This window comes from Pinus tabuliformis, chromosome X (assembly GCF_031772625.1).
Source record: "Pinus tabuliformis cultivar Carrire ecotype Pingquan chromosome X, CPIR1, whole genome shotgun sequence".
Taxonomy (NCBI): Eukaryota; Viridiplantae; Streptophyta; class Pinopsida; order Pinales; family Pinaceae; genus Pinus; species Pinus tabuliformis.
Window position 1 is genome coordinate 566,154,514 of NC_142308.1, and position 9,084 is coordinate 566,163,597.

Below are 9,084 nucleotides of genomic sequence, written 5' to 3' on the forward strand. Positions count from 1 at the left end.
TTTTCTTCTCCTTCTTCAAGATCTGAATCTGCATTTGATATAACATTTGGTGGTTTTGATTCAGTTTTCTTATAATTTCTAAAGGGTCTTTTGGTCGAGGTTTCGGCTACTTGTTTTTTAATTTCAACCATTTCGTTTGACATAGTCTTGAGGACCTTTTGCAGACCCTCCATGTCATATGGATCTTTTGGGGTTTTCTTCTTTGAATCATCTTTAAAAGAAACTTTTTTGGTTTTTCTATCTTCAAGAGCAGCTTTCTTTTCTAGAGCATTAATACGTTTCTCCACAGCAAGTGCTTCTTTCATGTTTTCAGCTAAAGTAGGTTTTCCAGCCCTATCTACAAAAATAGCTATATTGGCAGGTAGGGAAGTTATATACCATTCGCTTCGGATTTGCTCACTTGGTTTGGAGGCCGTTGGGATTTTATTCAAGAGTTTATTGAATCGGGCGTTAAATTCCTTAATTGGTTCCCTATGCTCTATCCTAAGATTGGAGAGATCATTTATTAGTGTAGCCAAAGACCTATCATCTCCATACTTAGTAAGAAACTGTTCTTGGCAAGTCGTCCAACTGGTAATGGAACCAGAAGGTAAAGAAAAATACCAGGATCCTGCTGATCCTTGCAAAGTATAAGGGAAAAGCCTAACAACAACATCTTGCTCTGTTACTCCCTTCAAGTTGACTGCCAACATGAAGTTATTAATATGTTCCTCAGCTTGCATTCCATCATCTGGGTTGAACTTGGGTAGCCATTTTTCAGGAGCATCAGGTAATGCATGCAATGGTGCAGGCATGTTGACTGCACCAGGCCTGGTCCATGGATCTGCCATTATAACAGCAGTAGTAGATGATACTACTGTTGAAATTCCAAATGTCTGGAAGGAAATGATGTTGCGGAGTGAGCAGGTTGGGATGTTGAAGCTCCTAATCCATGATGAACAACAATATGTAATGGGGGAGTGGATGGTTGACTTCGCACGGGGGAAGGTGAGATGGAGGATGTGGATGAAAGCTCTTTACTATCAGATCCTTCAGTATATTTCTTCGCCTTTTTCCTTTTGGGTAAAGGGAACTCAGTGGGTTCAATACCGAGCTTTCCGCTCTGAAGTCTGGTGAGAGGGTGAGGTAAATTGAATTGCGAAGTCGCACTGCTTTGCGATACCTCAGATTTCTGTGGTGAAATCGAGAAGCTCTGAAGTTTGTGGATAAGAGACTGGACTTCAGGGGATTCAAGACTTAATTGTTCTAGAGTATGATGGGTTTGAGCAGTGGTAGTTGATTCCTCTTCTTCTTGTTTGGATACTGGAGAACCAGCATGCAATTGGGAAGTACGAGGTGATGTGGAGGGAGAATTACCCTTAGAATGGCCTGCAGACTTGGGTTTACTTGCCATTCACAGTTGGGGCCCTCCTTCTAGCGCCAAAAATGTTGATGCCCCGAAAATCGTTGTATCAACATTGGGGGATAACCACCCGGTCCGGACCTTAATACAGCTCCTTTTCCGTTTGGAATGGTGGCTCCAACTGGGGATAATGGGACCAGTTTCCCAGCAATGAATAAACGGAATGAATGAATGATTGATTAACTAATCTAATGATAGGCGAATTACTTAATTTATTAGCAAAATAAAAAGAACTACTACTAATCCCGTGAACTATTGTACTTTGAAGTGTAGCGCTTGATGATCTATGTTTATTAACAAGCATGTAGATGACTCCATCTAATAAACATGGACATTTACTCATTCAAGGATTACTTTGCTTAAATCGTTAAACAAAGTGATTAGCGCAATATTGCTACACTTATATATCATCGATACATATATGATCAAAAGAAAAGCATCCCATAAACATCCAATAGTGGAGGGAATAAAGAAATGTTGTTAAAACACATACATATATTCGATAATAGCAAAGGCGATCAAATAACAATTCATATGAAAAGAATGAATTCAGACATAGATAATAGTACCATATGAGCTGTGAGTCACTCTCCAACATCAATCGCTATTTGAAATTCTTCCTCTAACGCAGAAATACTTTCAAACAAAGACAGTAGTGCACATTTGCATAAAAGCTTCTTTGCCAAAATCAGAATGATTGGTCCAGTTTTATAAAAGAATATGCCTGAAGTACAGTAGTGCAACTTCAGGTTTTAAGTCAAGTACAAAACTTTACGACCCTTTCCAAAACAATGAAAGGGTCTATAAATACTTAATTAAGCTAACTATCTATGAAACTAAAATCCTACTTAATTGGTATCAATTGATTTTGAACATATTCTTCTCAGCAACCTGGCAGTCGACGGCATGAATCATCAAGTAGGTTGTTTTCCTTTAAACCTGAGCTGACTTATCACAAGCATCGGCTCCACTTCGGGCGGTCTGTTGAGGCGAGAGTTAAGCTGGGCGGCATAGGTGGCATCCTGAATATCAGGGATAATATACTCGATTGCATCTGTAAGGCATTTGAGGGCGGCTCTTTGACTGTGTGGTTTTACCAAGAAAAACCAATAGGTGTCCCATGTTAAACTGTTAATTCTAGCAATTAATCTCCCCTTTTCCTCTAGATCTGGATAACATGACTGCTCCAATGTTTTCATCACTGTCAATTTACCTGGAGTGCATTGGGAAATCATGTTTGACAAGTAGAGAGTATTATTAACCAATTCAACCAAATTACTTGTAGTTGATTTGCACCTTGAAATTGCCCTCTCTGCTTTCATTAACTGGGACTGCCATTTTGTAAACAATATATCTTTATGCGACTCTAAAATTCTTGGTAAATTCGCCGCTTGTCCCTGATCAGTATCTTGCCAGTCAAGAAATTGAGCTATCATTTCTTCAGCTTGATCTAATTCTGTTCTAGCCTTTTCTATTTTTTCACTTATTGATGTCGTTAATTCGCATAGTGGTTCCGCCTAAGCGATTTGTTGACATAAAAGCTTAATTTGTGCTATTAACGCCTTATTTATCTGTAATGCCTCTACTCTGAATTCAGTTATCTGTGGAACGCCCTTTGTCTTCTCAAGCTATGCTGATAGTTGAGCAATCTGCTCATCTTTTGTTTTCATCATTTGTTCATTTGCTGCCCTCAGTTGTGCCAAGGCTTCAGACAACTCTTTCTGCTTCTGGATTGCACTGTGATCAATCCTTTGTTTCTCTGCCTGCAATTGTTGAGTTAATTGATTATTTATTTGATGTTGTGTTAACAATTGTTGTTCTACTTGCTCTGCTTTCTGCTGTGCTTCTGTTAGCTGTGCCTGCAATAAAAAGATTTCCTAGTCTTTTGTTTTTAATAAAAGACTCACCTCTGATGCTTTGTCTATTGTTGCTGCCGAATAGGCTCCAGCATATTGTGATAGTTTTGTTAGGTCATCAGAGGGGTAAAATTCCTCCTTCCAAACCACATTGCCCATGACCGTCTGTTCTGGGAAAAGGGAAGGTTGATCAGTCCTTCTTCTCTTCCTCTGTCGTTTTACTACAGCTTTATGCCTTGGACTATAGAAGACATCCAAGGGAGGAATCTCTTCTACCTGCAAAATGATTTGATCGGAGGGGTCCTTTGGTATTATTTCTACTTCCTTTGAACTGGGTAGGCCGCTGGTTCCACTTGGAACCTGTTGTGAAGTGGTTTCCTGTGTGTCTGCTGCTTTCGAAGTTTCGGTGTCCTTTGAAAATTCCAGACTACTGATAATAGAATCAAATTGTTGCCATTCCTGGAGCAGTTTTGGATCAATATGAGTATCCACATTTACTTCTATGTTGCTCTGTTTCTGCTCTTTAGTCTGGGTCTCCTCCCACACTTTCTCCTGCTCTTTAGTCTGGGTTTCCTCCTGCGCTTTCTCTTGTTCTTTTGTTGTAACCAGAGGTTCCTTTGAATGTTGTTGTTCAAGCTCGCTTGGTTTTGTTGCTGGGGTTGTTGCTAATAGATCTAGAGGCAGAGTTTGCAACCTTTGTTCTCTAAGTCTGTTGAATTCAGTTAACCCTTCATCTTTGTATTGCATTATGGCCAGCGATCTAACCTGATACATTGATTCAGCTGAAGAGAACAGGTCGTCAAACTGGTCTTCTACATGATCAAACTTTGTTAATTTGGCCTGTTCAAGTGCATTATAGGCAACTTTGTTGGGATCAAATCGCCTACTTGGGAGAGTTGCCAGAGTTAATGATTTGATTTTTGCAGCTTCTTTTTCTGCATGTTTGAAATCATGCAAAGTGTAGACACCACATCTCAGAGGAAAGGAGGGCCAGACCTGCTTCTTATTTTTTTTTGAGTCTGTGTAACTCCCTCGGCAATGATCTGATAGGCTATCTCCCTTGCCAGCAGTTTGTCAGGTATGTACAAAGGAAGGACATGAGGTTCGGCTTGGCTGCCGAAAATTCTTACATAATTAAATTTCTCCTCTCTGAACCATCTTCCTATTGATGTTAAATCAATCCCTGCTTGGTAAGAAATTTTGGGAGCAGGTTTATTAAAAATAGAATAATGAATGGGTAACATGAAGCCATTACAGACTTGGTACAAATGGTGCTTGTAGGAAGTCTTCCACAATTTCTGGTGGTATATGTGAATAGGCGTGGGGTCTTGTGGAGTCCACCTCCAGCCGAGTATAGGAAACTCAGAATTAAAACACAGGGTATCTAGAATATAGGCACTGTAGTAGAATGGGGGAATAATCCTTTCTGAGACGGAAGTTTTAGTTCTAAAACTAAGAACTGATTTCGCTAGCTTATCTGACAGTATGGTTGCCCAATCCATTATCTCGCTATTACAAGACGCTTCCATCAAGGGAACCATTTCTATAGTGAAATTAGCAGAATCATGCAACCCCCACAATCTACACATCATTATCCCAACATAACAATACGGAGAACAAAGAGAATCCACAGAGTACTTACCGGAAGTTTCATGCTTGTGTTTCGCCGGATTTTGCCTCCATTCCCGAATGGGTTCGGATTCAGTTTCGTTCTCATTTCGGAATTTCTCCAGAAATGCCTTGCTGTATTTCTTTTCTGGCTCAGGCAAATGATACATTTGCCTTAAATCATCAGCCTTGAATGAACCGAAGATTCTCCCATCTTTGGTGCAGAAAGTTCTATCTGTAATTGGTATTTCCTCAATTGCCCACTTTACTACATCCGTATATGGGAGAATTTGCTCCCGAGCCGCTATCCGATGAAGGAAAGAATCGGCCAAGTCTTTCAAAGTGCCATCAGATTTTCTACTGGAACCCACTGTAGCTTGTACTCCCGTTACCTTTGGTTCTTCGGCTTCGATCAAATTATAGGTACTTTGCCAAGTGGTCTTGGCGAGTCCTAAGCATGTAGTATCAGATATTAATCCTTTCTTTTTATTTGCTGGATCAGCGACGGCTTGTCCTATGGCTGGAGCAGTGGAAGCAACTGTGGTTTTCTTAGACTTCTTCCCCATTCTTCTTGAATCTATTACTTCGGAAGAATTCTGCACAGGAGTGAAAATAAGCGTAACACAGAGAATTGGTAGCGAAAACCAAATACGAGTGAGATATATTGATCAATGCGTGATGAGGGATTAACTTTAAAGTGGCCGCGGATACAATCTATGAGAAGATTTTAAGACTTACTATTTCATTAAATGGCCGTTAAAACCTGCCAATCCTTTAAATGCCCATCATATCATTAATTGGCCGAATGATTTGTTTAAGCGTGCCTTGGATGTTTTGGTGGTTGAGCGCAGGTAAATCACTGTTTGAAAGATAAGGTCTTTAATATGAATAAATCGTAATATCCCTCTCCTTTAACAGTTTTTTGAAGGTTGCACTTTTGGCTTTATCATAATCGAGCGTCGGGGAAAAACTTAAATCATTATATTGACACCTTTTGAAATCCCCGATCGCCGATAGCGATATCGCATCGCATCGGATTGAAAGACACTTTAAAAAGCATGCATAGTGTATCGCTGATCACCGATAGCGATATCGCATCGCATCGGAGCGAAAGGAACTTTATCGCATCGCATCGGGAGTAAAAGGGCTTTTGTTATGCCATCTTTTATCATTGCCGATATCCGATAGCCTATTGCGTGTTGTCGCGCCGGAGAAAACCAATGGGCCTTTAAAGTATGCCTCCTATGTCATTGCGATATGCGATCTTGCGATCGCTTTATCGCAATGATAAAAGATTGATTATTTATATTATAAGACCAAAATTGGTTTGTCAAAAAGGTTTTTTTTATAATGTTTTCATTTTGTTTTCGGACCTTTTTTGAATAATACAATGTTGATACCAATCAAAACTAAAAGGGACCCATTTCATATGATAGTTTTTGTGAATAAAAATGATATGAAATGGGGGGTTGTTGTAGAGCACAACAATTGGCGATTCGCTGGAAGAAACAGTTATCTCTGAAAAGTATGGAAATACTTAAACTTTTTCAAAATAGAGTTCTCATTAAAGGGGAAAATTCTAATATAACTAGGTATATATGCATTCTAAATAAAATGAATCTATCTTTGTTAATTTCCTCTCTTGTTTAAAATTAGATACATTCTAAGTTTTAAATTGGCCGTTATTGGTTTATAATGATAAAACAAAAAACCTTTCCAAATCAGCTTTTAGAATTGACTCCTTTGTCATAGGTAGAGCCTCTGCTACCAGCAAACGTTCATAGTTTCGGTAGGGATACCTTTAAACCATATTATTGTCCATTGTCCCATCCATTTAAGAGTGTGATTAACAGAATGAATTCAAAACATGTTTTCATATTTTGTATTTCCTTTCTTTTTTCTGTTATTGCTAAGATAAAAAGCCATTGTCCTGGTTTGGTGGCCAGCTATTGACAATGCCATTCACTGGTAGTAATCTAACCGAACAAGCTGGCTCGTGATGAGACCCCTTGTCTTATAATTCTAAGCCATTACCCTATTTTGGTATGCAATATTGGTAATGTCGGTTAAACTATTTCCCTATGAACATGGTAAGCAGGCTTGTAATAAGACCTCTTATCTTTTATATCAAATATTTTAGAATTACACTCTAAGTAACCATAAACTTTGGTGAATGGGATGGACAATTTTCTCCTTAAGAGTAAATGGATGACAAGGTAAGAGTTAAAGATGTTGAAGTTGGATTAGTTTCTGTTTTGATATTGATAACCTTTTTGTGACCAATCTGAAAACATAAAATGATTTACAATAGTTCTAAACTTTGAGAAGGGTTCACAAAAATTGAAATGTGGTTTTGGAATGCAATTATACCTAGTTTCCTAGAAATTATCCCTTTTGTCTAAGACTTCTATTATTTTAAAAGTAAATATCATCACTACTTCTGTTGAGCAACTTTTAAGTACAGCAAAGGTCAATGGAAGATACCTTACAACTTTATTTTCTAATGGTCCTACAAACTACAAAATTCTATTAAACTAAAAGGAGAAGGGGTTACCTCCTCAATTAAAAAAGTTCTTTAAGATAAGGCCATTAAGAGGGAGAGAATCTCTCAAACCTGATAAATTTTGTAATATGAAGGTCGAATGGCCTATCTTCTCACAGATCTGAAATGGACCAAGCCACATCTTCTGGAACTTGGTGTGTTTTCCCTTGTCCTCATGGGCTTTGTCCCATTTCAGAACTAAATCACCGACTTGAAATTGTTTTGAACCAAATGAGACTGAATCAAAGGATGACTTGATGATTTGCTGATGTTTTGCATGAATAACCTTGGCTTTTTCTCTTTCCTCTTCTAATTTTAGAATTTGGTCATGTCTAAGTTGAATAGAAGAAGAAGGGCTTTCCTCAATAAACTGAACTAGGGCTAGGGAAGGAAGGACAAGATTTGTTGGTAACACTGCTTCTTTTCCATACACAAGGTTGAACGGAGAGGAACCTATGGAAGCTTTCTGTGTTATCCTATCAGCCCATAGTGCAAATATTAAGGATTTGTGCCATTTTTTATGATCCTGTTCGATAGTTCGCTTAATAATTTTAATCAGATTTTTATTTGTAGATTCTGCTAAACCATTACCCTGGGGATAGTAATTATCAGAATATTTTAATTTAAATCCTCTTTTAATAGCGAAATCAAACATAGCATTGCCTGAGAAGTAAGATGCATTATCAAAAACAAGAGCATTTGGGACACCAAACCTGGTAATGATGAATTGATCTATGAATTCAATGATTGCCTCAAAATTTGTTGTCTTCAAAGGAATTGCTTCAACCCACTTAGTAAAATAATCAGTGGCAGTAAGGATATACTTATGCTGTTTGGAAGAATGAGGAGTAATTTCCCCAATGATATCCAATCCCCATTGCTCAAATGGTTGTTCAATTTTGACTGGTTGCAAAGGGAAAGCTGGTTTTCTTTGCCTTCCACTAGAAGGTTGACAATTTCGGCATTTCCTTACATATTCATGAGCATCTCTAAACAAAGTGGGCCAATAATATCCAGCATGAATGATTTTGTGGGTTGTTGTGTCAGCTCCAAAATGTCCTCCTGCTGGTCCATCATGTAATTCCTACAAAACCTTTTGTGCTTCAGGTTTTTCTAGGCATCTTAATAAGATTGAATCATAATTTTGCCTAAAAAGCACATCATCAATAATTGCGAAATTTTTTGCTTTTAATCTAATGGCCCTTTTGTTTTTGTAAGACAGGTTAGGAGGTGCATATCCATTTTTCAAATAAAAGATTAAGTCAGCATATTGTGACTCAGAATCAGTAATACTTATCTGATTGATTTCTTCGGTTTGATCTCTATCACCTGATTCTGGAATGTTGGATGCTCCTGCCAATAACCTGCAAAAACCTTGGCCTCTAACAATCTTTGCTGGTTTAATTTTTAAGTCATATTCTTGAAGTGTTGTAACCCAATTTGCCCTTTTTTCACCTAGTTCCCTTTGGATTAATAGTTGCCTTACTGCAGGGAAAGGAACTATAACTTTTGTGTGGGCTTTTAAAAGGAAGGGTCTGTAATGTTTGACAGCTTTATATACAGCAAAGGCTTGTTTTTCTATTCTGATTAAGTCAATTCAGCACCCTGAAGATTTGAACTATAGAATGAAATGGGTGCTTCCAAATTGTGATCATTAAGCTGTGTGAGTACTGCTG